At 51.3% G+C, this 18,176-nt stretch overlaps 1 protein-coding gene across 1 annotated transcript in view; it reads left to right on the top strand.

The window, feature by feature from the left end:
- The window catches only part of LOC144822056 (unconventional myosin-X-like), a 618,454-nt gene that overhangs the window by 571,598 nt on the left and 28,680 nt on the right, over positions 1-18,176 (top strand). The gene's annotated exons all lie outside the window — the stretch shown is intronic.

The following is an 18,176-nucleotide window of genomic DNA, read 5'->3' as shown; positions in this document are numbered from 1 at the left end:
CCCCCTCCCCCTCCCGCTCCCCGTCCTGGAGGCTGGTGCGGGACGGGTGGACCTGGGACTGCGGCACCTGCAGCGGGCAGCGGGCGCGCAATCAGAGTGCTGGACTGGGACGCCCCGGGGGGGCCGCACAAGCGAGCGGACCCGGCCGCCTACGAAACAGCTGTTGCAGCGAGCGGTGGATTCTGGAGCCGCAGAGGCAGAGGGGCCGGGGCACGCACAGTTGGGGACCCTGACCTTCGGGAGGCGAGGCACCGACAGTGAGCTCCTGGCAACGGTGGGCGCCCTGCATTCAGGTCGGGACGGCGGGAGCTTGCTGTTTTAGCGGGGATCGCCCGCCTGAACTACTGTGACTGCGGAGTTGCAGAGGTGGGGCACACGTGGAGCGAGGACTGCGGCCGTACTGCTGGCCTGCTGTGCTGCGGTGCCCTGGGCCGGACACCCAACACGATCGGCCCCTGGGGGTGCCCGCCTCCTTGCCTGGGGGGACGCTGCTGGCCCGGGCGGCTGGATTTGAGAGGTGGCCCGGAGCCCTGATGGTGGCTTAAAGACTGTGTACTGCTGGTGACGGTCGGAGCCTGAAGGTGTGTTCTGGGGACGCAGACGACATAGGGAAGGAGCAGGAACTATCTTTGCCGAGGTGTGGGGAGCCCTGGTACACTTGGCCGCTATCTTCCCTGGAAAGGGGCAGCAGGCGGTGTGACTGTCGGGAGAGCTGTGGACAGCGTGGCCATAGGCAGTGGTCCAAGAGGAGCATCAATTGAGCTCAGGATGGCTGCTACGGGCGGGGTTCTCAACACACCGCCTGGGCAAGGCGATGCATCCACCTTAACTCAAAATGGCGGTAACCGGGCCCCACAGGAAGACACTACGCCGGAACAGCGGCTGAACCTGCGTCTTGATGCTATCCTGGATGCGATTACCATGACAAAGGAGACGCTGCACCATGATATTGCGCAGGTTGCCACGGGGCTGGGCCTACTGAGAGCTGACCACGCCAAGCTCTCGAATAGGGTGAAGGAACATGAACAGTTACTCCTAGACCTGAAACCTGCTGTGGTGACGGCGGAACACAAGCTGACAGACATTATGGGCCGTTTGGCGATTCTGGAACGACGGGCGGAGGATGCGGAAAGTTGTAACAGGAGGAGCAACGTGCGGGTGGTGGGCCTTCCTGAAAGGATCGAGAAAGACGACGCTGTGGCATATATGGAGGACTGGTTCAAAACGGTCGTGGCGCCGGAGGGGCTTTCTCCTTTCTTCTCCCTGGAAAGAGCACACAGGGTCCCGGCCAAGCCGCCCCTGGAGGGCCGGCCTCCCCGACCGATGGTAGTGAAACTGCTGCATTACAAGGACCGCGATCTTTTGATACAGAGGGCACGGACTCAGGGTCCCTTTCAGGTGGACAATAGCAAGGTCACGATCTTTCCGGATTACACACAAGAAGTGCAGAGAAACAGGGCATCCTTTCTGTCAGTTAAAAAAGAACTGAGGGAAGAGGGGATTCAGTACTCCTTACTCTTCCCTGCCAAACTGAGGGTTATCCTCGATGACAGGACACACTTCTTCCAAACTCCGGACGAGGCTTGGTCGTGGCTGGAGTTATACCGTGCTGGAACAGACCGCACGAATAAAAGCGGAAGGGAAAGACCGAAACCGATCCGGATCAGGAAATCGCAGCGTATTCGCTCACGGAACAAACTCCAGAGGGCCTTGCGGGAGGCCCAGATGGCGGATGACAGGAGAGGGGCTGTGGCTGCAACGGCAAACATTACAGGTTCACTGCAGGAGAGAACGTCGGAGGGGTCGGCCTCGGAGGAGGAGGGAGGGAAATCTGGAGGCGATGAATCGGAAACGGGGAGTGCCGGGGGACCGGTGGTTACCCCACAGACTTCGGATGGAGTGTTTAATGAGTGACGTTCCGAAGAATCCAGTTACCCCGGGGTACCTGTTGGGACTGACTCTCCAGTCTTTTGGTTTGCTGTCAGGTATGGGGCGGAGAAAGCAGGGTGGGACTAGGGGGGCGGGGGGGGAGCTCTGCTGGCCCTGGTTCGGTGCTCTATCACCCTCTTGTGGCCCCTAAGGCCTTCTGTGGTGGCGACCACAGATTAGTGTGAGTGTGTGGTTTTGATGGTTTGGAACGGGGCTGAAGCTGGGTTATTAGGTCCTGTCCTGGGGAGTGGGGTTTGGGGTGTTTTGGGGGGAGATTGGGATGGGGGATGCAACTGCTGCAGTGCGGGGTACAACTGTTTGATGGTGGAACTGCTCAGAACTGTCTACTATGGGGTCGTTACCTAATGTGAAATGTATTACATGGAATGTCCGCGGAATTCAGACGATGGTGAAACGCCACAAGGTGCATGCATACCTGGTGAGGCGGGGAGTGCAGATAGCAATGCTTCAAGAGACTCATTTAACTAAGCAAGAATGCAGAGCTTTACAGAGGAGGTGGCGGGGTCAGGTGTTTGGCACAACCTAAATTATCAACGAAGGGAGGTAGAGAAAAGAGATAGGATTCCTTCTCCACGGGCACTGATACATAAACAAGGAGAATCCTACTGCCAGTGTGCACCACAGTGATGGGGAACACTCAGTGTAGTGTAAAATACCCCTCACACACCAACAGGCCCCTTGGTGTCATGCTTCATCATCGGGGTCTTCGCACCCCGCTAAGGGGATGCGGCACGCTACGACCTGCGACTACGAGGGAGCGTTAACAAGTAATAACTATGTGTGGTGTGTGTTGAGTGCACGTGAGGGGATTAATGTGAGTGAAGGGTGTGGTGAAAAATTAAAAAGTACCTGGCTAGTGGGTGTAGTGAAAAAACTTTATTCCATACCCCTAGCTGGTGCTATTAAAAAGTGTGCAAAAGGCGAGGTTCAGAGTCTTAGTTAGGGACTCGACCTCTGGTGTGCGTCGACATGTTTCGGAACTGGTGTTCCTTCTTCAGGACGGGGCACAACTTCCCAACCCTACTCACGTATTTCTATTAAAAAGTGAAATTCTACTTCTTAAAAAGTGAAAATGACCTCACAGAGGCTATCAATGTGCCTACAGCGGTATCTTCGGTTCATGCAGTTGCATGCCCTGAAAAAAAGGAAAAAATCACCTTTAGTTTGGTTGTCAAAATAAGACTGACTCAGACAGGTGCAGTCACCTGGAGCCCCAAACAGTCAAATTGACCTGTAAAACTCGGGTCTGGCCATGTAATTGGTAGGGCAGCGGACTCTCCTTATTTGGTCTTCAGGAAAACCCGGCAATAAACCAATAACGAAAGAACACATGCACCATGGTGCACGCGCAAGGGACATGATAGGCGGACATACGGATGTACCTTTTTAGGCTAGCATCCGATTTCCGCTAATTAGCGAATGAGAGACCGCCTGAATCCCCAATATATACCACCACTGTGCGTACATTCGCATTTACGGCGGAGCAGCACAGGGTGGTAGAAGGAGGCCAATTTAGGCGGATTTTGTGAGTATACATATGGAACATAAGGACAACTCTCTGACACCTAGATCTAGTGTGGAGTCCAACAGTGAGTAATAGGAGTCACAGTAGTGAAACCACTTCTTTATCCTCACAGATTGTGGATCCACCTACCTACCCTGATGTTTCTGGATATGCTCATGACGCAATTCACAACAGTGACAATGAGTATGAAAAACATATACAAAAAACCTTTTGTGTGCCTTATGTGTTGTGTGTCTTGTATGTCAATCTTTTTACAGGTCAATTTGACTGTTTGGGGCTCCAGGTGACTGCACCTGTCTGAGTCAGTCTTATTTTGACAACCAAACTAAAGGTGATTTTTTCCTTTTTTTCAGGGCATGCAACTGCATGAACCGAAGATACCGCTGTAGGCACATTGATAGCCTCTGTGAGGTCATTTTCACTTTTTAAGAAGTAGAATTTCACTTTTTAATAGAAATACGTGAGTAGGGTTGGGAAGTTGTGCCCCGTCCTGAAGAAGGAACACCAGTTCCGAAACATGTCGACGCACACCAGAGGTCGAGTCCCTAACTAAGACTCTGAACCTCGCCTTTTGCACACTTTTTAATAGCACCAGCTAGGGGTATGGAATAAAGTTTTTTCACTACACCCACTAGCCAGGTACTTTGTAATTTTTCACCACACCCTTCACTCACATTAATCCCCTCACGTGCACTCAACACACACCACACATAGTTATTACTTGTTAACGCTCCCTCGTAGTCGCAGGTCGTAGCGTGCCGCATCCCCTTAGCGGGGTGCGAAGACCCCGATGATGAAGCATGACACCAAGGGGCCTGTTGGTGTGTGAGGGGTATTTTACACTACACTGAGTGTTCCCCATCACTGTGGTGCACACTGGCAGTAGGATTCTCCTTGTTTATGTTTGGCACAACCTATTCAGCATTTGCCAGAGAGACCCTAATCTGGGTGAGAGCAGGGACTCCGTTCGACGTCACGTCACAGCGGGTTGATCCCGAGGGTAGATATGTGGCGGTGGAGGGGCGGCTTTATGGGAGGGAGGTGGTCCTGTGCAGTGTGTATGCCCCCAATTCTGATCAGGCCCGCTTTTTTGACGGCTTAACAAGTTCGCTGGCTCACTTTTTGGCTGGCCCGGTCTTATTAGGGGGCGACTTTAACTCGATCACTGATGTAGTACTGGATAGGTCGCACCCGCCGTTGGTCGACTCCCCAGTGCGCAGGCTGGCGGCTCATAGGAAGGCTTGGCAGGAGAAGTGGGGACTGCTTGATGTGTGGAGGGTACAGCATTCTGGGATGAGGGATTACTCCTACTTTTCTGCAATACACGACCTACATGTTAGATTAGACGCAGTGTTGTGTAGTGGCACTTTGGCAACGGCGGTGACGCATACTGAGTACCTGGCTAGGACCATATCGGATCATAACCCCTTATTGGTGTCAGTGCAGTGGCAACGGGCTAGGTCGGCGGTCCCATCGTGGCGGCTTCGGCCGGCGGCGCTGGAAGATCTGGTGTTCAGTGACATGGTTCAACAGGGCATTGACCGCTACTTTGCGGAGAATGAGGGCTCCGCGACGTCGCGATCAATAGAATGGGATGCGATGAAAGTGGTGGTGAGGGGCGTGTGCATGGGTGGGTTCTCGAATGCGCAGGCGACTGTCCTGAATGATTTAGCGAAAGCAGAAGTGGCGTTGCGAGACCTGGAACGTCGGAGGCCTGAACGGCCGGATCTGCAGGAGAGATTGGTGGAGGCTAAGGAAGTGGTGGCAACTGAAACTGACGGCTGCGGTGTTATGACTATAAGTTGTATAACATCAGGGTACATGAGGAACGTGATAAAGTGGGCGCGCTCCTTGCCAAACTTGCGGATCCTGAGCCTAGGGGGTGCCCGATCATGAGTATAAGAGCAGAAGGGGGGGAGGTAGTCTACTCGCAGTCAGCTGTGTTGGCGTGCTTTCAGTCCTATTACACGGGACTGTATGAATGCCACCTGGAGGCGGGGAGGGACGAGATAGGCGAACACTTGGCCTTGCTCCCGCTGCCAGTGCTGGATAGTGAGGATGCTAAGGAACTGGGAGGTCCTATAACGCTGGCAGAGGTGAGAGTAGCTATTAAACAGATGGCTCGAAATAAAACCCCAGGAGTGGACGGTTTGCCAATAGAGTTCTATGCCAAATTTGTTGACATCCTAGCGCCAAAACTATTGGTGGTGTACTCGGAGGCCAGGCAACGGGGTTGCCTGCCTGAGTCAATGAGGGAGGCACTGGTGGTGCCACTGTTGAAGCCAGGCAAAGATGCGTTGAGTGTGACATCTTACAGGCCCTTATCGATGCTGACAGTGGACTACAAGATCTTGAGTCGAATCCTGGCCACCAGGTTACTAAGCAAGCAAGGTTGTACACAGTTCCCCTAGGGTTAGACAGGTAATAAGGTCTCTCTCCTAGTTAGCTGAGAGTCAGCAAGAGGGTGTGGAGTGCTAAAAAATCAGCAAGTTCCTTGACGGAACTAAGGAAGCCTCACACAACTGAAGAGCTGGATGACATGTCTCATTCAGCCTACTAGAGATGTTGTTTAAATCATCGGCTTCCTGCTCCTTCGTCGGGCCGGCGCTGCAATGCCCGACGGGTGACAACAAGTGTCACTCTTTTGCGGAGGTCTTTTGTTCCTTGCCGTGATATGTAGAAACTTGTGAGGCTTAAAAAGGTGAGGTAGTGAGCAAAAGGTGAATAATTTTAAAAAAAGTTGGATAGTCCACAGGGAAACCTTTATTCATGTGGCTAGCCACTTTGTTAAAAGGTGCAGGGAGGGGTACTGAGGACCAACGTATCTATTAGTGTGGCCTCATATCGACCCTCCACTTGGTCAACCTGTTTCATGCCCAGCAGGGCAATTCTTCAGGACCGAAAAAAGTGCTCATATAAACCTAATGTGCCCAAAAGGTGAGCTACAGGCTATTGTTGATACAACCTGAGAGGTCTAGGTCTAAGGCTGGCGAGGGACACTGCATCACCGTAAGACCTAGGAATAAAGTAAACATAACAATTGCTACAATATCGTTATTAATAACAACGCTGACAAGCTAAGCGTTGACTTCACCCCAAAAGTCAATCACGCACCCAGTTATACGTCATCTACTAGGTGTCAAGGAAACAATGGAGTGCAACGTGGTGAGGGGAGAGAGACCATTATTACGTGTAACAGGACATGACCCAGAGGGTATTCAGGGCATGTGTGAGTACTACTCGTTGCAAAGGTGGTCTGTTATTTACTAAAACTACAGCCACTGTAATGGGAGAAAACATTCATTACAATTAAAACGCCACTAAGCCACGAGGAGGGAGGCAAGCACTCTGTGGGATGGTTTTGGTATAATATGTATAACCTACCCTTAGGAGCCCAATGGCAGTCTGCGCGGCTCGTTCCTGTGGGGACTGCGCTAGGGATCTAGCCCTAAGGGAGGAAAAGAACAGAGGAAGAAAGCATGTCAAAACAGGATCAACCCAAGAGGTTGTCACCAGGGGAGTAGTACAGGTAAGGCAAGGGGACATCGGTCGCCCCGCCTCGCCAGGCTGTCAAGTGCCAAAAAGGCTGTGCAGACATAGGGGTGTATGTTAACCCGTTTATGAGCACCTGGGAACTGAAGTGTACAAAGATTGTACCAGGAGTGATGGTAAAGGGTTGGGAACTAACAAGGAGTACTGTTCGGAGGGCAGCTATAAACTAGCTGAATATACAGCCTAGACAGCCCGGCGGTGCGGTGCGCCCCACGTGAGCCCCAGCATGAGTTCCATAGTCAAAGAGCGGCGGCGAGCGATTGCTCGATCTGGCAGGCTTACCTTGGCGACGGGGAGAGTGCACCGATATCACCTACCCCCCCACACACGGTGTGTACTTCACGCGGAACAGCCGGTGGAGAGTGGAGACACCGCCGCCATTAAGAGTAGGGCGTCCGAGTGCGGGGGGGGCGTGGCCGTGATGACAGAGACGCCGGGGGCGCCAATCAGAGGCCATTCTGGAGGGCTCATGGGAAAGGTAGTTTGCCTACCTAAGCGCAATCTGTTGAGAAAGCATCCGCTTTGATGTGCGGTCATGGGGAGTCAGGGGCGCTGACGTTGCTCGCATGGTACAGCGCGGCTGCGCCAAAACGGGTCCTCGGTGTGAGGATCCAAATTTATTAATGCAACATCACTGTCATAGTCCGTTAACAGACAACGAGTTCCTGATTATAGGAAATCAAAGTGCCATTAACGGGAGCGTTGCCAGGTGGTGTGTGAGGTTAGGGGTAGGGGTAACATAGACGTCTCCATAGTCATATTGGAGGCTGATCCACCCAGGTAGGGATCGCCAGTGACATGAGGACTGATGGCTGGCTCAGACACCCTATGGCCAAAGGTGGGTGATAGATCGGGCTAGGGTGGGCCGGCTGACCCCGGGGAGTTGACTAAGGGGTGGCGGGTTAGCTCAGGGGTGGGGGGATACTACAGTGCCCATGGGATTAGTATATCCTAGGATTAGGGATGTGATGTAATGGCCGTGCTTAGGTCAGTATACAGGGCCAGACGGGACAGGGTGACCCCGGGGGGGTTTTTTAATTCAGGGGTGGGGATACCACGGTGCCCCTGGGACTAGAAAAGCCTCGGGTTAGAGGTGCCCCTCCGTCCGTGGGACTGGTATGATGCTGTAGTGTAAAAATTATTATTCAAGAGGGAGGATGACCGGTCTCTTGAGCACTAGGCAAAGCAGGGGTTGTCAAGTGGCGGAGTCATCTCGCTAGTTGATTCCACGGGATAGAATCGTTCAAACCACAGGTGTCCAATTGAAGACGGTGCACCCACCTCTGTTCCAGTCTGTATAGTGCATGTTGGTGGATGGAGGGATGACATTCCAAGACTATCCATTGAAGGTTGTCTGCCCTATGTCCCGCTTCTTTACAGTGTTCATAGAGCCTGGTGTGTGTCTTAGTACAGCGAATGTTACTATTGTGCTCAATGATCCGTGTTTTCACAGTTCGCATAGTCATGCCTATGTACTTCAGCCCACAGGGGCATATGAGCATGTATATACAGCGGCTACTGTTACAATTAGTATGTTTGTTCATGTGCCAGGTAAACGTTGCTGTCAGCTTGATATCTTTGCTTTGTATGGCTTGAGGACAGACGATGCAACTACCACACCTGTAGTGCCCAACCACTGGTGGCAAGTCCCACAAGGGGTTCTCACGGTGGGTGCTTGACTTCTTGGGTCGGGTGTGGGTCAGGGTGTCCTTTAGGTTAGCAGTTCTTTTGAAAGCAAAGCGTGGACGTGGGATATCCAGCCCAGCAGAGTTCAGAGTGCCCCAGTGTGAGTTGATCGTTTTCTTGATAAAGGTGGAATTCCTGGTGTATGTTGTTACGCAAGTAATGACATCATTTATTGGCTTTGGGTTCGACTCCAACAGGGCTTCTCTATTGTTGTTACGTGCCCTTTTAAATGATTGTTTCAGAAGTCTGGTCGGGTAGCCTTTATCCTGGAGTTTATTTTGGAGGGTAGAAGCTTCACGTACAAAATCAGTCAGTGACGTGCAATTTCTTCGGATTCGGAGAAATTGTCCAAAGGGTAGATTATCCCTCAAGGCACCAGGTTACTGCCGCACATGACAAGGCTAGTGCATAGGGACCAAGCGGGGTTTATCCCGACTAGGAATACCTCTATGAATATACGACGGCTGGTCCGAATTTTGGATAGTGCCGGGTCTTCGGCTCTTGACTCCGTGGTGCTAGCGGTTGATGTCGAAAAGGCTTTTGATAGCCTTGAATGGCAGTATTTAGATGAGGTGCTGCTGAAGTTCGGAGTTGGGGAGGGATTCCGGAGCTGGACGAGGGTCCTTTACACGTCGGCTAGGGCAAGGGTGCGCCTGGGCCCGCTGATATCTTCGGCCTACCCTGTTTGTAGGGGGATGAGACAGGGCTGCTCATTGTCCCCCCTGCTGTTCGCATTGGCGATGGAACCGCTGGCAGCGCCGGCGAGGATGGGTACAGTGTATGGAGGGATCACGCAAGGGCCGGAGTCGCATTATATCTCGTTATACGCTGATGACTTGCTGCTGTACTTAGCGGACGCTGAACGGTCACTGGAGGGAGCGGTAGATATGCTGGTTGGATTCGGTCGGCTGTCGGGCCTCAGGGTGAATTGGACTAAGACCTGTGTATTCCCATTGCGGGCAGGTACGCCCTGTCCCCCATTAGCAAGGGAGGTAGTATGGGAGCCTTCTGGCTTCACCTACCTCGGGGTGCGAATTTATCACGAGGCAGCTGATCTCCTGGAGGGGAACGTAGGGCGGTGCATACGTGCGCTGAAGGGCTGCATGGCATTCTGGGCCTCTCTCCCTCTGTCGGTACTGGGCCGAGTAGCACTGTTGAAGATGGTGGCGCTTCCCCGGCTGCTTTATTACTTTCGAACGCTGCCGGTATGGATTCCGCAGCGGGTCTTTAAGGAACTGAAGATGTTGGTGACTGGCTTCCTTTGGGGCCAAGGTCGGCGGAGGGTGGCGTTGGAAACTCTGATCAGGCCTAAGATTGAAGGGGGAATGGCGGTCCCCGATTTTGAGCTATATTACCTAGCGGCGCAACTGCAGACCCTAACGCAGAATGTGGCTAGAGAATTCAGGGGTCCTGAGTGTGACCGTGGTGCTGGTATTCCAAAGTACATCCTTTCTTATATAGTTATGCAACAGAAACTGGATTCGAGGGAGCTAACGGTGGAGGAAAGGACGCTTAGAATGTGCTGGCAGCGGAGTCTGAAAAGAGCGAGGAAGGTCCGGCCGTATGCACCGGAGATACCGCTGGGGATGGTGACCGCGCTGCCGCATGGGGTGACTGGTCCAGGCTTCTGGAATGGGAGGAATTGGGTCTACAGATGGTGGGGGACCTGTACATTGATGGAGCATTGGTTCCCTATCAAGTGCTTCAGGAGCAGTTTGGCTTGCCAGACGGTACCTTTCTATTGCACGCGGCAGTGGTGGCGGCGCTGCAAAAACATTGGGGAGTAGGGCTTGCCGAGCCGGAAGTGACCATGGCATGCCAATATGTGGTGATGGCAGCGGGCACTGTTAAAGCGGTGACGTGTCTCCACATGAGAATGTTGAACGAGGGGCTAGCTCCACTGCTGGCCTTGAAGTCGCGATGGGAGGATAGCATAGGCAAGCCCATTCTGGACACGGTCTGGAGTCAGGTCCTGCGGCGGACGTGGAAGGGCACGAGGAACGCACGGTTTCAGCAGGTGCATTTCTTTATAATACATAGGGCGTACTTGACTCCGGAGAGGATAAAACGGTACTTCCAGGTGCATGACGCCGTGTGCCCACGATGCTTGGCGCCCGAGGTTGACTTGGATCACATGTTGTGGGGATGTCCGACACTGGGGACGTACTGGCCGGAGGTGGGGGTGCTCTTGAATGCGGTAACGGATAGGGAGGTGGACTTTGATATGGCGGCATGTCTCCTGCTCTGGTTCCCGCATACAAAAAAGACGAGAATCACCAGTAAATTTATTGATTTGGGACTTATATTGGCACAAAGAGAGATAACCTGGCACTGGAAGTCTAGTGAAGGCCCTTCAGTGAGGAGGTGGATGAATGAGCTGTTGAAGTGGGCGGGCTGTGAAAGCATCATTAGAATGCGGCAGGCTACTAGACTTGGCAAGGAGAGCTGTCTGGACATGGCAAGAGCTTGGGAGATGGTGGTGCAAGCGTTGCGTGATTACATGGTGGGGGATGACGAGGAGGAGTGATGATCCATGCGGCTTCCATGCACTTTTAGCGATTGCGAACGACTCCTGGTGGATGGCGAGCCTCTGAGATAGCACGGATTTGGACAGCCCGCATTAGCAGCAGCAGCAGTAGTTGGGGGGGGGGGGGCGTTTTGAGGAGGGTAGCTCGACTTAGCGGCCCGGAGTAGAATAGGAGGATAGCACGTAGGTTGGACCCAGGGAACCGGGGCTCCCGGGATAGCAGGCAGGTATTCTGACAGTGATACAGGGGAGGCCCGGGAAGGGGGACTCTGGAGCGACTTGGTCGGCACTGGATTGGGCGAGGTATGAGCTGTTGACGGTTTCTCCCTGAAAATTCAGAGTTCGCTTGTTGATGCATGGGGGGGGGGGAGTTTTAGGGGGGTAAAAGCAGATACTAAAAAGTGATGCTGGTCGAATACCTGGGAAAGGAGGACACGGAAGCATCCTACTGAGAAGGGTAATCCTGCAGCGCCGCCCAGCCTCCGGGATGTGGGCCAAATGGCTGTGTACGATATATCTGTAACTTTTAAGATTGTGATGCTGCAAGTGTACTGATTGGCTTAAGATGTGGTCTTGTTCTTAATTCTGCAATAAAAATATATTTACAAAAAAAAAAAAAAAAAATGGTTATTGCCTGGAACTTACAGACACTCCCCCAAACATTCCTCCAAGATCACACACAATGTCACAAAAACATCTTAACCTTCTCAAACAAGAAGTGCTCTCTCTGTTACAAAAAGGAGGTATAGAACCAGCCCCATTACAATATCAAGGGGCCGGTGTATACTCTTTAAACTTCTTAATTCCCCAAAAATACGTCTCTCTCAGGCCTATACTAGACCTCCGAGACCTCAATCCATAGATCCAAACGGATCACTTTCATATGGTGACACTCCAAAAAGTACTCCGGCTCCTTCAGCAAGGCGACTTTCTGTCCACTTTCGATTTAAAGGACACCTACTTCCACATCCCGATACACCTCACTCAACGCAAATACCTTAGGTTTGTGGTAGCGGGGCAACATTACCAATTCAAAGTACTCCCATTCGGAGTCGCTACTGCTTTCAGGGTTTTCACCACATGCCTGGCAGTAGGCACAGCTCATCTACGAAGACAACGTATTCACATCTTCCCATACTTAGATGACTGGCTCATAAAAGCCAGCTGGCAAGCATACTGTCTACGACATATTCCCACAACAGTGCTGCTCCATGATCTCGGATTCACAGTCAAGTCAAGTCAAGTCAAAAGATTTATATAGCGCGCTACATACCCAGAGGGTCTCAAGGCGCTTGTAGAAGGGTGGGGAGTTACTTGTCGAATATCCACGTTTTGAGTTGCTTTCTGAATGCTAGGTGGTTCTGAGTAAGGCGAAGGTGAGTGGGAAGTGAGTTCCAAGTTTTAGCTGCCAGGTAAGAGAAGGATCTACCTCCCATGGTGGTTTTGTTGATGCGAGGTACAGTGGCAAGGGCTTGGTTGGAGGATCGTAGCTGGCGGGAGGGGGTGTAGAAGGATAGTCGTGTGTTGAGGCATTCGGGTCCGATTTCGTAGAGTGCTTTGTGTGCGTGGGTTAGGAGCCGGAAAGTGATCCTCTTATTGACGGGGAGCCAGTGGAGGTTTTTCAGGTGATCAGAGATGTGTTCTTTACGCGGGATGTCTAATATGAGCCTGGCTGAGGCGTTCTGGATGCGTTGTAGTTTTTTCTTGAGTTTTGCGGTGGTGCCGGCGTAGAGGGTGTTTCCGTAGTCCAGTCGGCTCGTGACCAGGGCGTGGGTGACTGTTTTTCTAGTTTCGGTAGGGATCCAGCGAAATGTTTTTTTGAGCATGCGAAGAATGTTGAAGCAAGATGAAGAAACGGCGTTGGCTTGTCTGTTCATCGAGAGTGAGGAATCCAGTATGACGCCCAGTAAATCTGTCCAATTCCCATCTCCAACCCTCCAACCCGCAAGTGTATTTGGGAGCCACTCGAGATACACAAACGGCTCCTGCCTATTCCAATCCAGCCAGAATCTGCGGCATTCAAACTCTACTTTGCCAGTTCCAGCCTCAACACTCATTGCCAGCTCGAATGTTCATGCAGTTACTATGAATGATGGCGTCTTGCATCCTAATAGTCCCCTACGCAAGACTTCAAATGCGTCCCCTTCAGGAATGCTTTGCATGTCAGTGGAATCAGTCTCAGGGTCAATTATCAGATCTAGTGTTGGTGGACAGCCCACTTATCGTTCTCTGCAGTGGTGGAATCCACAAAACCTTTCCAAAGTACGGCCCTTCATCGACCCAGTTACACAGACAGTGCTAACAGGAGACTCATCGCTCACTGGTTGGGGAGCTCATCTCCAAACTCACACAATTCAGGGCATGTGGAGTCAGCAGCAAAAGCAGCTTCACATAAATCATCTAGAGCTCCTAGAAATATTTCTAGCACTCAAAGCCTTTCAAGTTCATCTAGTAGACAAAGCTGCCCTGATAGGCACAGACAACATGACATCAATGTATTACATGCAGAAACGGGGGGGGGTGGAACACTCTCCAGCTGTAACAACTAGCACAGACCATCTGGAGGTGGGTCATACATCGCAAAATGTATCTCCTCGCAGAACAACTTCCAGGAGTAGACAATTAAATGACAGATCTGCTCAGCAGACAGAGCCAACAGATCCATGAGTGGGAACTCCACCCTCGAGTTCTCCTCCTGTTCTTTCAGATGTGGGGCTTGCAAGACATAGATCTGTTTGCCACAAACCTATGCGCAAAAGGCCCAAGCTTCGCCTCCAGGTATCCACACCCATTGTCCAGAGGCAAATCACTATGGATGAATTGATGAGGGATATTTTCCTACGCTTTTCCGCTTCTCCCACTCATTCCACTAGTGGTTCAAAAGCTCAGGCAGGTGTCCCTGACACTAATCCTAGTTGCTCCCACATGGGCCCGTCAACCGTAGTTCACCACCCTGTTGAAGCACTCACTAGTCCTTCACCGAAAACTACATCTTACAGAGCCGTGAAGAGATAAGACATCCAGATCCCGGTCATCTCAACCTTGCGATCTGGCATCTGAAGTCATAGTTTGCTACCTTAATCTTCCGCCAGACTGCACAAAGAGGCTAGACGTCCTACTACAAGGGCTTGCTATGCAGCAAAGTGGGAACTGTTTGTTATTTATTGTAATAACAATCAAATCAACCTGATTGATGCTTCAGTTCAGAACATCATCTGCTATTTACTGCATCGACAGCGTTCAAATTTAACGTACACATCCATACGCGTACATCTTGCTGCAATACCCGCATGCCTTCAAAGTAGACAGCACCTGTCTCTCTTCAAAGGGCCTGTTATTAAGGCATTTATGGAAGAACTCAAAATAATCATTCCCCCAAGACTTTCACCTGCCCCAGTGTGGAATCTCAATATTGTCCTCGCCAGACTTATGGGTCCACCCTTTGAGCCATTACATAAATGTGAGCTGCAATTTCTAACTTGGAAAGACGCTTTCCTCATTGCTATTACATCTCTAAGGAGAGTAGGTGAGCTTCAGGCACTAACCGTAGAAGAAGCATGTTTACAAGCACACCAAAACAGAGTGGTTCTTCGGACTAATCCTAAATTTCGACCCAAGGTGATTTCTACCTTCCATATCAACCAATCTGTTGAGTTTTGTGTGTTCTTCCCTCAACCAGATTCTGTGGCAGAACGTGCTCCTCACATCTTAGGCATTAAAAGACCATTACTCTATTACATAGAAAGGACAAAACCTTTCCATAAGACAAAACAACTCTTTGTGGATTTTGCCCCACCTCATAAACGCAATCCCATCTCAAAATCAGGTATTGCACGGTGGATAGTCAAGTGCATTCAGACATGCTGTGCAAAAGCAAAACTAACATTAACAATTCCCCCTAGAGAGGCCGAGTCCTTCACGACTCGGAGTGGACACTGGCGCTAGAGTACCCAAAAAAAGTTCCTCGGAACGCCCGCTTCAAAAATATACAATTCAACATACTACACCGCGTTTATCTAGCTCCCGACAAACTGCATAAATATTACCCCGACACGGACTTCCGCTGCCCCCGCTGCCAGGTGCTGAGCGCAACCTTTCAACATATGTTCTGGGACTGCCCGTCCCTGCAAACGAATTGGAACAAAGTGCACCAAACGCTACGTGCGCTGGTGTCCCTACAACACATCACCACCTGGGAGACTTGCGCTCTAGGTATCTATAGAAGGAAGAAATCCGAGAAGTTGCAGTGGCGGTTCGCATCCCTAGCCATTCTCCTGGCCAAGCGGAATATAGCCATGCATTGGCGAGCCCCTACGGGACCACCGGAAGCGGCTTGGGTAGGAGCCGTAAATAAGTGGGGCGCAGCGGAGGAGGAGATTCTAAGAGATGAGGAGGTAAACGGGACACGCAAACACCCTATCTCTATGGAATGGGCACACCTGCTGATACAGTTTAAGCACGAAACGGCAGTCCAAGACGCCCCAGACCTGACGCAGACCCCACCTGACGGCCTCCCCCGGACCCCAGCCCACAAACCCACTCGCCACCACAAACACAATGCCCCTGTAGGGTAGCCGATGCGTCACGGCGACCCACCCGGTAGAGGAGGTCAGCAGCTACGGCCACAGACCCCCCCTCCCCGTTATCATGCTAGCCCCCGCCATGACACGCACTACCAGCTCCCGCCGGGTGGTGCCCACCGAGGCATCGCCTGCTAGCGGCGCGACCCCTACGCTCGATGTTCTCTCCCTCACGCTGCCTCCCTCCCCTTCTTTCTTATACACCCCTCGGGGAGGTTACCCCCCCACCCCCCCGCAGATCCCAGTTTAGCCTCAGTCGGCAAGTTCAAGTCCGACGAGTTCGTATATAACATTGCTGTTAGTATAAGTTGTGTGGGGTGGAACACTGACAGAGGGCAACAGCCCCACATGACCCCATAATCATACCGACCACGGACTCAGGTACACAAAGACATGGCATTCTACTACGCGATAGCCTGCTGACGAACTCGGGTACTCCTTACATACACGCCACACCCAGGAGACAATAGCTAACCCATGTTCGTTGAACCAATACTATATCTGCCATGTCATGATTTCTCCTATGTTGATTGTTTTATGACCTGTCCTGGAAATGTACAAAATCCTAATAAAAAAATGTAAACAAAAAAAAAATTTAAAAAAAATTCCCCTAGAGCGCACTCCACTCGCAAACTAGGGGCTTCTATGGCTGTCTTAGGAAACATCCTCATAGATGACATCTGCAAAGCTGCAACATGGTCTACACCTCACACATTCACAAAACACTATTTGGAGATGTGTTAACAAGACAGCAAGCTAGCGTGGGCCAGGCAGTTCTACGTACACTCTGTCAAAACTCTGCAACAGCTACAGGTTATCCACCGCTTTGGGAGATTACTGCTGTATAGTCTATGCAGAGCATGTGATCTACAGCTCACATGCCTTCGAACGGAAAATGCTACTTACCCAGTATGCATCTGTTCTTGGCATATAGAGCTGTAGATTCACATGCGCCCACCCGCCTCCCCGGGTACCAATACCTGTTGCAGTTACATCTTACTTAGATACATATGTACATGGACATCTCCTTTTACTACTCTTAGAAACTCCATTACCACCCTCTGCGGGAAAACAATCTAACAATGGAGTCGATGCCCGTGCGTACTATCACCAAAAGGAGGAGTCACCCACCTCATGACTGGAAAAGACTTCTTCGATGAAAAATAAAGTGCAAATATACGGACACAGTACTAGATGGCAGGCTATGCAAAGCATGTGAATCTACAGCTCTACATGCCGAGAACAGATGCATACTGGGTAAGTAGCATTTTCCTTCTACAGGTCGTCTTTGTGGACCTTTCTTTTGCAGAGAATCTTAAAATGGACCCTCTGTTCCACTGAGAGCCAGCGGAGGTCCTTTAAGTCTCGTTTTACAGACTCGCGCCTCTGAATTTTCAGAAGAAGCTAAACAGCGGCATCAGCGGCATTCTGCGTAGTCTGCAATCTTTGTGATGTAGCTAGGCAAACCCAGAAGGAGGGCATTGCCATAATCTAGGCGGGAGATAAGATTCTAGACAATTCAACTTCAAGCTAGGAAAGGGAGCAAACTTAACACCTTTCTAAGCATTCTCAGGATGCAAAAGCAAGTGGCTGCACGTTTCCTTGCCTGGCAGTCCACGGTGAGATCGGCGTCTAGCCAAATTCCAAGGCTCTTTAGCTGGACTGGGGAGATTCAAAAGTCAGTCTGGCACAATGGGTGGGGACTTTATATTAAGATTGTTTCCTAATATCATCACCTCAGTCTTATCTCCATTGAGCCTCAAGTTAGATGTGGCCATGCGTTTGGCCACCTCCTGAAGACCAGGGACCAGGCTGAGGTGGCTGGAGCTGGGGTTCGGGGAGATTGAGATCACTAGCTGGGTGTCGTCGGCGTATGAAACCAACGACAACCCAAAAGAATTCACGATCTCAGCCAAAGGGCACAAATAAAGGTAAAAAAGGCTGGGGGGGGGCTAAAGCACACCGCAATTTAGGGACGCCTCAAGGGATTCCGTAATTAAATTTTTTCACTTTGCTAATTCAGACCTAATGGTTGAGATGTGAGCTGTAGGAAAGGCATGGGGTGAGCTATAGAAGCCCAGTGTTTAATGTTTGCCTATGCATGCCAAAGTGTGGAAGGACGTGGTGCCCATGGTACTACCAGTGTGCCGTGCACTGTAAGGATGCCACCTTTTGTTCGTTTGTTCCCCTGGCACTCATGGAGAGGTTCATGCCCTTCCATCATGGCTGCTGGGAAGGCATAGCTTTGGCTCCTTCGGGTTCTCAGTTTGGGATGCTCTGTCTAGATCCTCTGCTGGACTTCAGATGCCCACATACGTCTGGATCATACAGCGTCGCCACTTGTTCCTTTGCAATA

Source organism: Lissotriton helveticus, chromosome 3_1 (genome assembly GCF_964261635.1).
Source record: "Lissotriton helveticus chromosome 3_1, aLisHel1.1, whole genome shotgun sequence".
NCBI classification, from domain to species: domain Eukaryota; kingdom Metazoa; phylum Chordata; class Amphibia; order Caudata; family Salamandridae; genus Lissotriton; species Lissotriton helveticus.
This window is presented reverse-complemented; position numbering and strand designations above follow the sequence as displayed.